The sequence below is a fragment of the Rhinoderma darwinii genome, chromosome 7 (assembly GCF_050947455.1).
Source record: "Rhinoderma darwinii isolate aRhiDar2 chromosome 7, aRhiDar2.hap1, whole genome shotgun sequence".
Lineage (NCBI taxonomy): Eukaryota > Metazoa > Chordata > Amphibia > Anura > Rhinodermatidae > Rhinoderma > Rhinoderma darwinii.
In genome coordinates, this window is record NC_134693.1 from 54829617 (window position 1) to 54845023 (window position 15407).

Here is a 15407-nt window from a genome sequence, read left to right on the forward strand (position 1 = left end):
CGGAAGGAGCGCCATTTGGCTTTTGGAGCTCAAATTTAGCTGGAATGGTTTTCGGAGGCCATGTCGCATTTGCAAAGCCTGTGAGGGACCAAAACCGTGAAAACGCCAAAAAAGTGACTAAATTTAGGAAACTACACCCCTTGAGGAATTCATCTAGGGGTGTAGCGAGCATTTTGTAGTGAGCATTTTGACCCCACAGGTGTTTCATAGATTTTACTAGAATTGGGCAGTGAAAATAAATAAATTTTTCATTTTCTCAACAAATAAAGGAAAAAAAGAACACCAACATTTTAAAGCAACTTCTCTAGAGTATAGCAATACCCCATTTGTGATCATAAACTGCTGTTTGGACACACGGCAGGGCTCAGAAGGGAAGAAGCACCATTTGGCTTTTGGAGTGCAGATTTTGCTGGATTGGTTTCTGGACACTATGTTGCATTTCCAAAGCGCCTGTGGGACCAAAACAGTGAAAACCCCCCAGAAGTGAACCCATTTTGGAAACTACACCCCTCAAGGTATTCACCTAGGAGTTTAGAGAGCATGTTAACACCGCAGGTGTTTTGCAGAAATTAGTGTGCACTCGATGTTGCAGAGTGAAAATTTTATTTTTTGCATAGATATGTCGATATGTGGTGCCCAGCTTCTGCCACCATAACAAGACAGCCCTCTAATTATTATGCTGTGTTTCCCGGTTTTAAAATCACCCTACATAGGTCACTAATCTTTTGCCTGGACAGTTGACAGGGCTCAGAAGTGAATTGGGTACCATGCGAAGTTCAGGCCTAATTTGGCGACTTTCGAAGTATTGGTTCACAATTGCAGGTCTATGATGTGAAATAATAAAATAAACCCCTGAGAAGTGACCCATTTTGGAAAATACAACCCTCAAGGCATTTATTAAGGGGTGTAGTGAGCATTTTCACCCCACAGGTCTTTTCCATAAATTAATGCGCTGTGGATGGTGCAAAGTAAAACTTTAAATTGTTCCCTATATATGCCAGTTCAGTGGGAAAAATGCCATGCCCAGCTTGTGCCACTGGAGACACACACCCCAAAAATTATTAAAAGGGTTCTCCCGGGTATGGCGATTCCATGTATGCGGAAGTAAACTGCTGTTTGGGCACGCTGTAGGGTTCACAAGGGAGGTAGCGCCTTTTGGCTTATGGAGAGTGGGTTTTGCTTGGTAATAGTTTTGTTTGGAGTTTTTCTGGCATTTTAGTTTATAATGTAGGGGTACATGTAAGCTGGTCAGAGTACATCAGGGGCATAGTCAGGTGGTATAATAATGGGATAAAAACCAATAAAATAATCCATAAATATTTGTTACGCTGTGAAGCAATCCTTTCTGCACAGGCCAGTATCGCACTGATAAATGGTGTCGTTTCTTATCCTCTGTTGGTACACACTCTGCACTTTTGCAGTTTGGGGAATTTTGCTGGGAAAGTTTTGTCCTGGTATAATACGGGCGCCCTCACGTCCTCCCCTTCCTGGTTCCCTAGTTTTAGGGCCTTGATAAATCGCCATTTGAAACTGAAGAAATGTTCCCCTCGGGCCTGCACAAATTGGAGCCTTAACTAATTTCTTTTTTCATAGACGTAGTGGTATGAGGGCTGTTTTTTTTGTGGGGCGAGCGTCAGTTATTATTGGTACCATTTTGGGGTACATGCAACTTTTTGATCACTTTTTATCCGATTTTTTGGGAGGCAAGGTGAGCAAAAAACAGCAATTCTGGCATAGTTTTTTTTTTGTTTTTTTTTATACAGCGTTCACTGTGCGTTATAAATTACATGTTAACTTTATTCTGCGGATCAGTACGATTCCGGCGATCCCTAATTTATAGCACATTTTTATGTTTTACATCTTTTTGCACAATAAAATTACTTATGTAAAAAGAATGTATTTTTTCTGTCGCCATGTTCTGAGAACCATAACTTTTTAATTTTTTTGTCGACAGAGCTTTATGGGGGCAGTTTTTTGTAGAACAAGCTGTAGTTAGTATTGATACCATTTTTGGATACATGCAACTTTTTGTTCACTTTTTATTCCAATTTTTGTAGGGCAAAGTGACCCAAAAAACGAAATTCTGGCAGGTTTTACGGTTTCTTTTTACGCCGTTCACCGCATGGCATAAATAACCTAATATTTTTATAGTTCAGGCCGTTACGGTCGTGGTGATACCAAATATGTATGGTTTATTTATTTTTTCAATAACAAAGGACTTGATAAGGGAAATATGTTATTAATTGAAACATTTATTTTACTTCTAACAACTTTTATTTTTACTTTTTTTTCACTTCTATTTAGTCCCACTAGGGGACTTGGAGGTCCAACTGTGAGATTATTTTTCTAATACATTGCACTACCTATGTAGTGCAATGTATTAGATCTGTCAGTCATTCATTCACTGACAGCAAGCCGATTATACTTCGCCTCTGTGCCGGGCCTAATCGTCTTACATAATGGCAAAGCAGGAGGCCATTGTTAAGGCCTCCTGTTGCCATAGTAGCAGTCAGCAGTACTTCGATTGCAGGGCAGTGCTGCCAATCTGCTAGCAACCTCTAAGATGCAGCGATCGCTTTCGATCGCTGCATCTAAGGGGTTAATGGCATGAATCGGAGCTAGCTCCGGCTCCTACCATTACAGGTGGATGTCAGCTGTAACATACAGCTGACATCCACCTCTGATGACGCCGGCTCAGCTCTTGAGCCGACGCCATCTTGCTGGCGGCTACGGAAGCCTTTTAGGCCTCCGGTCGGGGCATGAAAGTCTTCCGTACTAGGCATACTGGGAGGCCAGTGTTAGGCCTCTTCTTTGCCTTTGTTGCCACCGGCATCGCTGCAATTTCATTGTTGGGGTGCCAATGAGCTGCAAACACCTTAAATGCAGCAATCGCTTTTGACCGCTGCATTTAAGGGGTTAATGGCAGGGATCGGAGCAAACTTCGGTCCTCGCCATTACCCCAGGGTGTCAGCTATAACATGCAGCCGACACCCGGGGATGGTGGCACCGACTCAGCTTCTGAGCCGGTGTCCAACATTTGTTGTATGGAAACGTCAAAATGCAGGAAGCACTAGCTTTCCATGACATATTCATATGACAAATGTCGGGAAGGGGTTAAAAGCTATTGCTTCTTCCGATACCACCGTCTGTGTAGAAAAACTGACAGACATCTGCCACCAAAAAGGGATAATTTAAAAAGTCTGACAGTGCAGTTTGTTTTTAAACTGGTTGTTTGTTACCACCAGCTATCATCCATTTAACCATAGCCATATATGTTGCTGTTAGTTTAACATTACTAATGCTGTCTTGACGTTATGGAGCTTGAAAGGGGTAAGATATAGTCCTAGTAGACTGCAGCGTGTCATACACAACTTTTCAAGGCAATCGGGGCACTTTCGATTCGTGACAAATTTATTCAGACGGCGCCAAATCTTACAGCTTGTTCGACCTAATTAGATCCCAAATGAATTTCAAGAAGTTCACATTCATCTCTACTTGTTGAACATCCAGCAAACTCGAGACAGGCCTCAATGTCTTTTTTGGACAGCAACCACTTCATTCTTGGTGTAATTCCATGAACAGCATTCTCGTTCAATGTTTTTTCTAATACTGGGCACATGAATAGAGATTTTTGAAGTTTGTAGAATCTCCAGCAAGCTGTTACCCTTGGGTTCTATTCTCACCTTTTTCATGATTTCCCGTTGTGCTGTTGGAGTGATGTTAACAGGATGCCACACCTAGGGAGGGTAGATAAAGTCCTTGGATTGATGTACACCCAGGTGTTTAGCAATGCTTTTGTAGCCTTTCCCAGCTTCATGCTCCTGTATAACACTTCTACAGGTCTTCTGACGATATATACTAGAGGCATGGTTCACACTAACCAATCTTTCTTGAGAAGAAAAGATTTGTCAGTAACCAGGCTTTGTTTGTCTTTATTTAATGGGCAAGCACCTATGGAACCCACACTTCCAGTCTTATCTTCTTAAAAGAAACACTTTTTGCCAATTAGTTCTTGGACAAGTAATTAACACAGAGGTTCACTGACTTTTTTTCTCCCATAACTTTTACTCAATGTGCTCAATAAAAGACATGAACAGTACAACTGTTTGTGTGTTAATCGGTAGAGAGTGTGTTTGTCTATAACTGTGACTTAGATAACAATCAGACCGAATTTTATTAGTACTCCATACAGAAATCCAGGTAATTCACTTACTTTTTCTTGCAACTGTATATTCTGTTAAGAAATTAGTATTAGATGAGGAAATATTGAGACTAAAAGATGATACTATGTTACAACATTTTAAGTACAAAGAGCGATCCTAAAGGCAAATGAATCGACAATTTTACCTAAAAAGTTTTTGGGGGAAAATTCAATACAATTGTAGCAAGTACATTTCACAAAAGTTGCTCACTGGCAAACTTATGGTAAGGCCTTTTACAAACTGACACATCATATATCCAAGTTGTATGGATCCGTAATACACACCCATAGACTGCTATAGTCCCATACTGTACCTCCATGTGCCTCCATATAAAAGTATTTTTTCATAGGAAGGTGAGAAAAAAATTGTTCCAACCTTTACCAAGGTATTCCCTGCTGGAAGCATGGATGGTGTTGCCTAAGCAAACAAAAAAGATACATGGTGCCACAAGGTGCTTCTGACACTCTTTGTAGTCCCTAATCTAAAAACAGCAGCCATCACTGTGGTTATGTACGGGTAGTTTTGTAACATTCACATGTCCAGTTCTCCAGGTATTCCTTTACATTGGTGATTAATCTCTATATTTTATGAATTATCAAATAGATTACTTTTTCCTAATAAATCCATGTTATGTGGGAACTGAGGATTATAAGAACCACTAGGCAACATGACATTAGTATGATAATGTAGTCACCAGAACAAGCCTGTACAGCAGAATTGACACTAATAAGTGATACTGGCCATACCAGTGATGGTCACTCTCAACTCTCTCTCTATGTAGCATTTGGTCTGTCTGCGTCCTGCTGTAGGTTGTGTGTGTACCTGCCTTCATGAGTAAGTATCGGCCTGTTCAGTGATTTTAAATTATATGTATATTATTATATGAACTCCATGTGAACCCAGCCTTATTAACATTCAAAATAAATACACTTCATTTTTTACACATTTATCTATTAACAACAACAACCAAGGGAGTATTTTTTATTATATATATATATAGATAGATAGATAGATAGATAGATAGATAGATAGATAGATAGATAGATAGATAGAGAGAGAAGGAAAACACAGCACTCAATGCAGACTGAACATCAGGCCATGTGCACGTTACCAGTAGAAGGACGAATCAACTCCTTAGATTAGAATACCAAAGACAAAGAACAAGTAACAGCACCAGGACTTCAGCGTTGGGGAGATGTTGGTTTATTCACCACCAGGTGGAAGAATGAGCAACATTTCGGTTCACACCTGAACCGATCTCAAGCTACTTGAGAAAGGTTCAGGTGTGAACCGAAACGTCGCTCATTCTTCCACCTGGTGGTGAATAAACCAACATCTCCCCAACGCTGAAGTCCTGGTGCTGTTACTTGTTCTTTGTCTTTGGTATATATATATATATATATACCAATGTAGTTCTTTTTCAGTTATTTGTTCACTCTCAACACTCTTCCGGCTTGTTCCACATTTTACATGTGTCAATGTTTACCTGTGCTGGAGGCATTCTTGTACTGAAGTTATTTTCCCTGTCTGCAATAGTTGGGGGAACTGTATCTTGTTCAGTAACCTGACACACCTGGGGGCGGAGGAGAAGAATGCTGGCACCTGTATCCCATTTGCAAACGTTGGATTATAAACAACAGTAAATATTTTGTCAGGGGCATAGCTTTGTCAGGGGCACTGACAGTACATACAGGGGCGAAACTAGGAAACACTGGGCCCCATAGCAAACTTTTGACTGGGCCCCCTCCCCTGGGTTCTAGACAAAGCCCCCCTTCGTAGATAGTGCATCCTGTAGATTGTGCCATATGGATGTAGCCATCCTTATCTTGACTCTAATAACTTGCTGCAGCGTGATATCACACAACAAAAGCTATTGAAAAAGTCAAGATAAGGGATCTTACCACTGTGTATTTAATGCGCTTAAAGTCAATATAAAGACGACTACATCAGTACATCCCCCTGTAGACAGTGCTATACAGCCCCCCTGTAGACAGTGCTATACAGCCCCCCTGTAGACAGTGCTATACAGCCCCCCTGTAGACAGTGCTATACAGCCCCCCTGTAGACAGTGCTATACAGCCCCCCTATAGACAGTGCTATACTGCCCCCCCCTGTAGACAGTGCTATACAGCCCCTCTTATAGACAGTGCTATACTGCCCCCTCCTGTAGACAGTGCTATACAGCCCCCTGTAGACAGTGCTATACAGCCCCCCCTGTAGACAGTGCTAAACAGCCCCCTTTCTGTAGACAATTCTATACAGCCCCCCCTGTAGACAGTGCTATACACCCCCTGTAAACAGTGCTATACAACCCCCCCTGTAGACAGTGCTATATAACCCCCCTGCAGACAGTGCTATATAGCCCCCCATGACATTAAGTTCTATAAGATCTACATATCCTATAACAGGGCTTCTAAACTTTTTTCTACTCACCTTCTAGAACATGGTGATGCCTGGGCCTCACCATTGGTCATAGTCCATGCCAAAATAAAGGGTTTGTAAAGGAAAGGATAAGCATGTCTCCTTTCCATCAGAAAGTGCTACTCTTGTCCATGGGTTGTGAATAAGGCTGAGCTGCAAGACTGCACACAACCTATGGTCAGGTGTGGCGCTGTTTTTGGAAGAAAGAAACCATGTTTTTGTAGTCCTGTACAACCCCTAAAAAAATGCATCTTAATGTATCTTTCATTTGTCTCCTTAAACAGTGTAACATTACAATAAGCAAAAAAGGAGTTAAATATGTTTCTAAAATATAGACAGCTGCCTTCAGCACTATAAACCACTGGGGGCACCTCACACTTTGAGAAGCACTGCACTATAAAATGTACTAATACAGTATGCCTGGTGAGACCTGTATCTAGCATTATGACAGCACTACAACTTTCACCACCCTCTCATAATATTGCTGACCTATTGTGTAATGGAAAAGTGTGTACCCCCCTCCCCAAGCAATTGTATCTTCTGCACCCCCTGTTGCTACATCACTGCATCTTACTTACAAGAGCTCATCTGCACCTGCATATGCTGTGTTATGGAAACTTGTTGACAATATTTACATATAATATTATTAATATTTACATGTTGGACCTACATTAGGGAAATTGATTTCAATGGGAGGCGGAGGCGTTTTTTCCCGCAAGTGGAAAAACCGTCTCGTGGGAAAAAGAAGGGATATGCCCTATCTTCGGGCGTTTACGCCTCTGACCTCCCATTGACATCAATAGGAGGCAGAGAAAGCGTATCTCGTAGCGTTTTTTTGCCCGCGGCGCTCAATGTCCGCGGGCGAAAAATGCAGCGAAAATTGGCGTGCAGGCACAGCAAAATCTACCTCAAAATTCCAAATGGAATTTTGAGGCAGATTTTCCTCCTGCAAAAAACTCTATGTGAACCCAGCCTTATTAACATTCAAAATAAATACACTTCATTTTTTACACATTTATTTAACAACAACAACAACAACAACAACAACAACAACCACCAAGGGAGTATTTGTATTTAATTTACCAGGGCAGTTCAGAACATGTAAAAAATATGGATATATTATGAAAATATTGTTGTAACATAATAAATAGATATCACAAGTGACTTCATTATAAAAAAGATATTGCCTTAATAAAAAAAAAAAATCTGTTTATTTGCACTACAGTATGTCCTTGCTCTTATGCCACTCTCCATGTCTTTCCATTTGTGCTTACAGCTGATTGATTTGCCCTTGCCAATCTAGAACTGAGGGTCATTGCTGTATTGCCTCCTGGTACTGTTTACTAAATGATCTGGAATAAAAATGAAAATCAAAGTCTGAAGCCTATATATTTCATATCTATCTATCTATCTATCTATCTATCTATCGTTCGTATCCAGAAAACTGGCACATGCCCCATTGTAACTGCAGGTGTGCTAGCATTGTAACATAACAACCACTCAGATGACAAAACGATAACGTTTTAGTATGAGACTTATAGCTTGTACACTAGATCTCACAAATATCTCAACTAAGCATTTATCAACTCTATTTGGCCATGTTCATACTTGGCAGAATTTTTCCGCTGCAGATGTTGGTGCAGATCTGGGGCAATTACGGAACGAATCTGCACCAACATTTACATATTTGACAGGTAATTCAGACGTTGCGGATATCACAGAAGACTTGCCACAGATTTCAGTTTTTGCATTGCAAAGGCTGAAATCTGCAGTGAAATTCCGCTTCTTCTCTGCAACATAATGAGCATGCTGCGGAGGGAAAATTCTGCACCGCAGCCTAATTTCCGCACAGTTATTTTCCGCAACGTCTGAACTAAGTTTCCTAAAAATTTATAGAAACAAAATGTAAAAAACGGCTGCTGCAGGATTCCACTCCGGACTGTCCGCAGTGGAATTCAACAGTAATTTTGCCACGTCTGAACATGGCCTTTGGCTATAAAATGTCACAATGTTGCCCTCACTCTTACGACATATTGCTCTTCTTAAAGCTGTTGCTGCGTAGTTCCTTGGGACTGACTTCCCTGTCCTCATTGGTGCAGTTCAATGTGTCTATGGATGGAAACAGATTGACTTGTATATATGGTTTACAGGTTATATTTATTGTTGTATAAGTATTGTATGAAAACAAACAATATACACTACACTACAAGAATATGGGAAGTGTAAGGGTCAGTTCACACTGAGTTTTTTGGCGCAGATTTTGATGCGGAATCCGAAATGACCCCACATTGATTTCAATGGGAAGCAAAGGCTTTTTTTTCCTCAGGGGGCTTTTGGTTAATGAACAGAGGAGAAATCTAAATCAAATCAATATTTGATGTGATCACCCTCTGCCCTTAAAACAGCATCAATTCTTCTAGGTACACTTGTACAAAGTCATGTATTTTGTCTGATTATAATCAGATGTATGATTAACGAATTAGACTAAGCAGGTAATAATGATGATTATTTTCATATGTAAATTGAAATGCAGTCATTAACTGTAACAGAAACAGCTGTGTAGAAGGCTTAAAACTGGGTGAGGAACAGCCAAACTCTGCTACAAAGGTGAGGTTGTGGAAGACAGTTTCATGTCACAGTTCCACCATGGCAAGACTGAGCACAGCAACAAGACAGAAGGTAGTTATACTGCATCAGCAAGGTCTCTCCAGGTCTCTCCCAGGCAAAGATTTCAAAGCAAACTGGGGTTTCAAGAAGTGCTCTTCAAGCTCTTTTGAAGAAGCGCGAAGAAACAGGCAATGTTGATGACCATAGACGCAGTTGTCGGCCAAGGAAACTTAGTTCAGCAGATAAAAGACACATCACGCTTACTTCCCTTCTAAATCGGAAGATGTCCAGCAGTGTCAGATGTGGCAGAAACCAGTGGCACCCAGAGACACCCATCCACTCTTTGGAGAAGTCTGGCCAGAAGTGGTTTTCATGGAAGAATTTTGGCCAAAAAGACATACGTGGAAACAAGGCCAAGCGACTCAACTATGAAAGAAAAAAAGGCAGTAGGTGCTCTGGATTGATGAGTCAAAATTTGAAATATTTTGCTGTAACAGAAGGCAGTTTGTTCGCCAAGGGGCTGGAGAGAGGTACAATAATTAGTGTCTGCAGGCAACAGTCAAGCATGGTGGAGGTTCCTTACAAGTTTAGGGCTGCATTTCAGCAAATGGAGTTGGGGATTTGGTCAGGATTAAGGGTGTCCTCAATGCTGAGAAATACAGGCAGACACTTATCCATCATGCAACACCATCAGGGAGACATCTGATTGGCTCCACTTTTAATCTGCAGCAGGAAAAGGACCACAAACATACAGCCAATGTCATTAAGGATTATCTTCAGCGTAAAGAAGAACAAGGAGCCCTGGAAGTGATGATATGGCCCCCACAGAGCCCTATTCTCAACATCATCGAGTCTGTCTGGCATAACATGAAGAGACAGAAGGATTTGAGGAAGACTACACCCACAGAAGATCTGTGGTTAGTTCTCTAAAATGTTTCGAACAACCTCCCTGCCACGTTCCTTCAAAAACTGTGTGCAAGTGTATCTACAGTAGATGAATTAATGCTGTTTTGATGTCAAAGGGTGGTCACACCAAATATTGATTTAATCTAGATCTCTCTTCTGTTCATTTGTTTTGTATTTTGTTAATTGATAAAAAAAACGTAACACTTCTTTTTTTTTTTTAAACATTCTTACATAGCAACATTTTTCCACAACTGCCTCAAACATTTGCACAATATATATATGTGTGTGTGTGTGTGTGCGTGTGTGCGCGTGTGTGTGCGTGTGTGCGCGTGTGTGTGCGTGTGTGTGCGTGTCAGAGAGTTCTTAATTTCATAGAATTATTAATGTAGGTCAGGTCTTTGGGATCCAGATCTTTGAATCCATAATCCATACGAGAAATCGCATCTACTGTATAAAAGGGGACACAGTTGCATTCATCGTTCAGCGAGCTTATCCTTTAACTCAACCCACCGACAGCAATGAATGTTAATTGTGACCTTCCATTTGGTTTCTTCGTTAATTTTTTTTATCCAAATCTTAGGCCTAAAAGGGTAAAAAACACAATAGGGACATACTTGTGAGGAAATACAGCCTGAAAACTGGGGGACTTTTAGAGGATTGCTTTCTAATGGGTTAGAACAATCAGCCAACCCTACATTAAATCTTGTAACATGAATCTAGTTAGTTGTGGAAAAAAACACCTAAATCATATACTAACGTAGAAGGCATACAGTGATTTGTTTTACATTACAGCATTATGAAGGTGAATCCCATAATACATCATATGTGACTATTCCAGGTATGCTAATGTTAATTACCATCTGTCGCTTTCTAATTCTTAGTCGTACCTCACAAACAAGAGACAAACAGGGCAGAGGTTTAACAGATGGTATATTAATAATATAAAATCTCTTCTAATTTAATAATATAAAATCACTTCTAATGCACTAACAAAGTATTCATATGAAAAGGGTTGTCTTATTAAGTCAACCTCTGTCCATATGCCCTATTAGAGTTTATTGATGTCACAGTTGGGGTACCCCCCTTGGGTCCACTCCTTTATGAGCCAGATACTATAACTGATAAAGGCTAAATAAACTTTAAGAAAACTTCTGATATTTCAAAGTGACACATCAGAAGTTTGGATTGGTGGGGGTCCGAGCACCGAGACCCCCACCGATCGCTAAAACGAAGCAGCATAAGCGCTCGGGTGAGCGCTGAGCCGCTTGGTTTCTGATGGGCTTTTCTCGGAAAGACGATATAACGGTGTATATTCTTTCTATTGAGTCCGTACACCGTTACATAAGCTTTCTGAAAAAGGCCGATCAGAAACCAAGCAGCTGAGGGCTCACCGGAGCATTTCTGCGCTTTGTTTTAGCGATCGGTGGGGGTCTCAGTGCTCAGACCCCCACCGATCAAAACATCACTGTGACATGTCAGAAGTTTTCTGAAAGTTTAGTTACCCTTTAACAAAAAGCGACACGGCCCGTCCACGCGGTGGCCGCATTCTCACCACAGAAATACCAGCTGATCACCGGGGGTTTCTGAAGTTGTCAAATAAATTGTCTGCATGAAACAACTTCTTTAAGTAGTACCATATTAATTCTGCCTTTAGCACACACAATCTATGTTTTGCACTCGGTCATATATATCATAAGTTCATTATAATTACTTTACTATCAGTTGATAAATAATTAGGCATTACCAAGACAAAAAGTACAGTTTTCCAAAAACAATGTAAACTGTTAAAACACATATAAATATTGGTTTGTTGGATGTCTGGAATCCATATGGAAAAACGTTAAGAAGAGCAGTCATCAGTCTTGCCGTGATGTACAGTCAACGATCGATGGTTTGCCTTCATATACCAAACTCACCGACAGCGTTGAATGTTCATCAAGACAGGCATATGGCATCCATTAACTTGAACTGTATCCAAATAAACGCTCGCTGCCACTGAATCGTGTCCAATGCAAGCACTTATGATCCAAATGATATATTTTCGACAGACATAGAAATATGTTTTGTATATCCTTTGTGCGCTAGACTCCAGGATTAACCCATTCCCAAGACTTGCTGAAAGATTTATTTAATTGATACCCTGTAGTCGGCTGAGGTAATTACAGAAGGATGAGTAATCAGTGAGCCCACAGAACAGCTGGCAAGCCATCAAGATGGATGATCTGCAGAAAAAAACACAGCGAGAAGAAAGACATTTATATTTGTTAGTATAAAAAATCTGTAGAGCAGAGAAATTCTGTCATTTCTACGATGATCTCACCATCGTCATGTGTGAACAGAGGAATATATCAGGAAAATCAGAAATGTCTAATGTAATATTTTACCTGTGGTGAACTAATGTATTAGGAATTTGCCTAAACAGCAGTTCCATCACATAGTCTTATTATTCCATGAATACAGATGCAGGACTACAGGGAATTCTTCCAAACTTCCTATCAGCAGCCTATAGTCAGAGAAAGGGACATAGACTATAGGTTGTCAGAAACTAAATCTATCCTGCTAATGGGAGAACTGGAAGGAATTTCCTTGGCTGTCTTGCGGTATTATTGGAATGTTCTTCTAGGACGGGGCTTCTCAATCTTTTTCTACTGGAGCCTCGCCAGTCCAAACATGATGATTGTTGAGCCCCACCATTCATTGGAAGTAGCTCAGGCTGAAGTTTTAAAAAAAAAAAATTATTCTCCTGAACCCAGTAGAACATTAAAATAAGCATAAAATGAATCCTGTTTTGAATTTTGGTTAAAAAAAAAGAAACTGGATCAAAAACTTTACCAAAAACGGCATCAAAACCGAATGTGTGATTCCAGGCTAATGGTGTTTCCACAGAGTTTTGCCACTTCTCTCACCCCTTGTTTCCAGTCTTCCCCCTGACTCGGTGCCTCCTTCAGCAGCACTCGGCACTGATCTCAGGGGAGTGTGCCCACTACCCAAACTCTAATTTAATACAGAAACAGTGCAGAGAATAAAGGCTGGATTCACACGTAGCATATTTTTACACCACAGATTTTAGCAATGCAAAGGATGAAATCCCTGACAAATCTACTTCAAAATCAGGATGTAAAACATGTGGATTTTCCAGCAGATTTACTGTGGCCAAATCCATGACCTAAAAATGCGCCATGACTGAATTCAGCTTTAAGGGTAGGAAAACACACAGCGTGTTCAGGGTAGATACGCTGCGTCAAACATTCATACTTACCCCCTCCCTCTTCTCTGTGCATAGTTTGGCCTCCTGTGATGACGTTGCAGGCCATGTGACTGCTGCAACCTGTGATTGGCTGCAGCGGTCACATGGGATGAAACGTCATCCCAGGAACCCAGACTGGAGAAGCAGGGAACTCTGGGTAAGTATAACTTTATTGGTTTTTTTCTTACTTGCGATTTTTTCGGCGGAGTCGCTGTGATTCCTCCTCAAATGTCGTAACACACTCCACTTTGTTGCGGGTCTATGCACCCCATTGAATTCAATGGGGAAAACTTGCAACAGAAGAGCTGCGATTTCGCAGCATTAATTTACATGCGGCGGTAGAAGAAACCACACCGCAGGTCAATTTATGTGCAGTTTTTTTTGGCTGCATTTTTCCGCAGAGTGGGGGACGAGATTTGTTGAAATCTCACCCACACTGCTGCTACTATAATAGGCTGCGGACTTTCCACAATTAATCCGTTGCGGAAAATCCGCAGTGTTTACACTGTGTGTGTCCGTACCCTAAGAGGACAGATCATGTAGATCTCCTGGACAGACCTACTGGAAGAAGTAAGTCAGTCGGGGTGGGGGTATCAGCTAGAATGTAGGCAAATTTACATTTTGCCTGGAATATTTCTTTCAGCAGAAATAAAAAGGAATACTAGAACGTTATATACTAAATTATTTAGAAAAAAAAAACAGTCATTGAGGCTTAATTAACAATGAATAATTCATTTAAAATGTAATATGTTTTATAAGAATGGCGCTGGTTTTTGATTCGTTTGATGCCACACACAAGTTGTCCTTTTGTTACAATATCTGCATTTCAGTTGGTAAAGAGTTGATATGTCCCACATTAATTTTCCAGCTTGCCATTTAAACATTTAAGTTTCCTACATCCTTGCGCTCCTACTGTGGCAGGTTTTCTCATTAAAAACGGCAAAGTGTTATGATCCAAACAAAAAACCTGACTCTGGACCACCCATTATCTATGAATTGTTATACAAAACGTTTGGTGGCATACTTAGTAGTTTAGGACTAGGACTCCACAGCGACTCCTGGTCCTGCAATGATCCCTGTAAAATTACGTGACCAAGTCCTAGCCTTACAGATCCTTCAGAATTGCTACTACTATCACTCATAATTCTTCTAAACTTAATTATACCCAGCTTTAGTTAACTGTTATAGTAATTATTAATACAGTCTCCGTAAAAGAGGACCTGCCAGCTCCCCTGACATGTCTGTCTCAGTAAATACCTGTATACCCCATGAAATAACAATTCTGGGCGTTATTTCTTAGAACTTTGCATTGTGTCGTTACTCTGTTATTCCTCCTGGAAATGTATGAATTCATTGACAACTGTTCACTACCATTCTCCTTGTCAAGCGGTGTGTCCCTCCACAATGTTAATACTGTCTGATCAGAATTGACAGTGTCAGAGTGATAAAATTACCTGTTGACAAGATATATAGTAATGCCCAGTTGTGTATTTATTCATACATTTCCAGGAGGAATGGCACAAGGCAAAGTTCTGTTTGAGGTGACAGCTACTGAGAAGCATCTGCAGGTTATTTTACCCCTCTCTGCATTTTCGTGTATGTGTACATCACAGGAAGGCTCCCCTTCTCGCATCCCAACGTGCATATTTGTGATGGTGATCGCACGGGCACAGAAGCTGACTGACTGCCTGGTTACCGCTTAAAAGGCCGGGATCAGAGAAATCCCACCAGTTTAACTGCTTAAATGCCATGATCAATATCGACTGCAGCATTTAAGCGGTTTGACAGAGAGGGTTCCTATTTTACCCATCGGCAGCCACAAACACGGTCGCCAGCCGCCGAGGGGAGGCCGTGGGAGCCGGGCTCCTACAAAAGTCCCCCAGACCTGCCATGACTGTATGCCTATTAGGCCGTGACTGAGGCATGTCCTAATAGACTGCCTGTCAGATTTGCGCTGACAGGCAGTAATGGTTTAATATACTGAGTATGACAAAGGATTATACCTGCGATCAGAAAATCACATT

The 15407-nt window shown here is 40.9% G+C and overlaps 1 long non-coding RNA gene across 1 annotated transcript in view; it reads right to left on the reverse strand.

Annotated features, from left to right (window-relative positions):
* Window positions 1–12273: 12273 nt before the first annotated feature.
* The window catches only part of LOC142657192 (uncharacterized), a 69037-nt gene continuing 65903 nt past the window's right edge, over window positions 12274–15407 (reverse strand). Inside the window, exon 3 of the long non-coding RNA XR_012849838.1 lies at window positions 12274–12358. This is a non-coding gene — a long non-coding RNA (uncharacterized LOC142657192). The remainder of the gene's footprint in view (window positions 12359–15407) is intronic.